The 3,418-nt window shown below is 41.2% G+C and overlaps 1 protein-coding gene across 1 annotated transcript in view; it reads left to right on the top strand.

The window, feature by feature from the left end:
• Positions 1 to 3,418, top strand: part of VSIG1 (V-set and immunoglobulin domain containing 1) — a 21,605-nt gene that overhangs the window by 9,732 nt on the left and 8,455 nt on the right. The gene's annotated exons all lie outside the window — the stretch shown is intronic.

Here is a 3,418-nt window from a genome sequence, read left to right as displayed (position 1 = left end):
ACCCCCCAGCCATAATCCATTCCAAACTCTCTTTGACTGCAGTGGGATTCCTGTCTCATCACAAAGTAGAGGGTACAACCCAATGTAAATTGAGGTCTAATAATAACTGCTGAAGAGCAGTTACACCAAATGCACTGAGAAAACATGTTTGCACTTGATGCACTGGAGAAATTACTCACTAATAGTTCAGCCACAAGAATGATACTGTGAGAACATGAAAGAGCCGCTCCTCAAAAGTATTTTGCACCAGTTAAAGCTGCTGAATGATTAATCCTCTAAAGGCTTCTGACTCCCATCTCTCTCTTCTTCTACCAATGCGCAGTTGCGACAAGATGCTTCTAGTCATTATTAACATCCTCAATTACTCATGCAAAAACCCCAGTAATGCAGGACATAACAACCCTACTACAGTCTGGCAGATCAGAGTTTTGACAAAAATGTATGAAAAGAAGCTGTGGATGAAAAAAGGCATTTGGGGCCAGACTCAGCCACATGACACACGTCAAAGAAACCAATGTGCGCGTGAGCATTTGCTTTCTTATCTAGCTGAGTTCAGAATCTGAGCCTGGGGCTTTAATTAACACTTTGAGTGTGCAGCATTTGTTCCCTAATTAGATGGTAAGATGCTTAAGGGAATGATGAACACCTTTTTCACTTGTTATTTCATAAATTCTTTCTGTTCTCAGAATTCAAAAAGAGATCATGATCTCAAACCAGTGAAGTTGTTAATATCCTCCTTTGCATTTATTGGTGTGAAAGAGACTTTAGCGGTTCTTTTTCTAGTAGCTTGAGAAAATGTCAAACAGAAAATGTTAAAACAACCCAGTGACGGGGCCCTCTGAACGCCTGAGCTTTACAGCTCTCCAGGGAACGACTGTGAATCAGATGCTGAACGCATCGGCCTAGAGAAACGTCATTGAACAGGATGCTACAGCTCTGCATCTGCTGGCGGGGGAAAGTGAGAAGGGGCTGGGGGTGGGAAGACAGGTACTGGAAAGGAAGTCATGTCCTGAAACTGCCCCCCAGTCAGGAAATTAAGACTACTGTGGAGATTTTAAGTGGGATACTTTGTAACACATCTTCAAGTACATCTCATCTCACAATTTTGATATCCGGAGGTACTAGGTGTGTACAGTGATGTGATACAATGACACCAGGAGATGGAGGGTAGAAGGAATATTGCCCTGGAAATTATGAATGAATCCATCCAAAGACATTTGAAAGACACATATGTATGCAAATTCTAGTATGTATTTGTCCTGTCCCAAGAAGAAAGGAAGCAGATGGAGGCGTGTTTCTTCTAATTTACTGCCTGCTTTTTCACACATAACCTCCACCCCCTAAGGAAGCCGATCTTTCTACAGAAGTTGTATAAAGAAAACCTGTAGGTGGGTTCCTCACTCTCTGCCAAACATCTGGCAGCCTTTGAAAATCTGCCACTCGGCAGCAGCTTTGCCAACTGCTTCCTCTACAGGCCAGTACTTTTCTCACCATCACACTGGAAGAGGAACAGCCTTCCCACAAGTCAGGCTAAAGAAGAAGAAAAGGACGTGTGATTTCATGTACCAGATCCTTCAGAATTGAGGACACAAATAATATTGTCTCCAGCATCTGGAGAGCATTGAGATTACCAAGATTTTCTTCCAAACAAGTATGATCATTCCCAATTCCCTGTTCTGTTTGTAACCCAGCTCCCCCAAACAGGTACACGAATAATTGACTCAACTGCCTTGGAAATCTAAGAGCCCAAATCCTTCTCTTCGTTGCAGCAGAAACTGTGACTGTGGAAATGCAGAGTAACTATACCACGGCCTTAGAAAACCGAGAAGTATAGCTGCTGACACGAGGGGCTTTAGGCACTGCCTGGCCCACAGGTTGAACAACCAACTGAAGTGCGATCCTTTCAAAAGCCAGGGAGATGTTTTCTGGGCAACTTAGCTGTTTTGCAGAAATTGGTTTTTCAGATTGTGGAGTTACTAGGGACAACATTTTTAGGAGTGATAATCTCTGCTCTTTTTTCTGTCAGTTGTTTGATTAGTCATCCCAGGCAGCTGCTCCCATGAAATGTGAAAAGGCACCATTATATAAAAACTTGCATGAGCAAACTAGCTGGTAATGAGAAGCAGCGACCCTTACTGCATCCTCAATATTTATACTGGTAAATCTTCACTTCGCTAGAGCTGCTCATGATTTGCTTAAGGACATAAAAAGCTTATTTTTTCAAGACAAGCACAGCATATTTCTTTCTTTTTTTTTTTTTTTTTTTTTTTTTTACATTCAAGATGTTGCATTTTAAAGATATTTACCACATCAAATTCAAAAGGCTTCCAGGAAAAGTCTACCATTGACTAAATTTACAGTTTTCCCATACAGGCATTTTAGGGACATTTTAGGTAAAATGGAAAGAAATGTCAATGAGATGTGTGTCTGTAGGAGGGAACATTAACTGTCAGTTGCCCCAAAATAAAAAGTCTTCTATATCCTCACAGAAAACAAGTTTTTTTACTTTTGAAACAGAAACGTTTTTGCAAAGATTTTCATTTCAGCTTTTTGAAAAGCACAAACAGCAGCTTTTCAAGGACAGCGTAAAAACACTTTGAGCAAGGGTTTAAAATACCCTCTTTGAGTGTGTTGTTGAAAATGGGCTATGAATTTGCCACCGGTTAACTGAAACATGTTCCTCGTAAATGAAATTTCCTGTGTACACAATCCAACCATACCTCTGGGACAAGACATACACTCAGTAATTAATCACAACATTACTCAGCCTTTTTGGTGTTTACCACCTTCCTTCCGGCAATAAACTCCAGAGCTAGTGAGATAAGCATCATCCAGGAGCAGAACAACAGAGAAAAGGCAGCAGCCTGCAGAGGAACTGAATGCATTTCCTTAATATGTTCCACTGCCTTTATGCTCATAGTTGAAAAAAACAACCCAGAAAGATTCTGTTTAAATCCATGCAGAGAACAAATATTCTCTGCTGTGTTGACACCTGCTTCAGATTTAACAGTGTATGCAAAATATTTTTTCTGCATGCATTCAGACAGGAAGAGAGAACACAGGGGATTAATTTTTCAGTGTATTGTAGGAGGCGATAGACATGTAATTCACCCTGACTTCAGACCAAATACACCGTGGAGCGCTTGCTCCTCTATGATGTTTACTGGCATGCCCTGACTGCATTTAAGGCTCATTGTAGTGCCAGTCTTATTTCCCAGGGACACATGCTATAGCTAAGCTAGCACTCAGCAGGGCAGCTTCTGCTACTGTTTACTCTCACATAAATCCCAGATCACTCTGAGGTAGACTGAGTAGAATTTACCTCCTTTTTTTTTCAGTAATCGGGCCTTTTAGTAGGATATAGTGGGCCTGCCTCTCCTTTTACGCTGCTGCAAGTCAAGCATTACTTCATTTAAGT

This window comes from Egretta garzetta, unplaced genomic scaffold, assembly GCF_000687185.1.
Source record: "Egretta garzetta isolate BGI_Z169 unplaced genomic scaffold, ASM68718v1 scaffold411, whole genome shotgun sequence".
NCBI lineage: Eukaryota > Metazoa > Chordata > Aves > Pelecaniformes > Ardeidae > Egretta > Egretta garzetta.
Note: the sequence above shows the minus strand (reverse complement) of the source record. Positions and strands in the feature narration are given on the sequence as shown.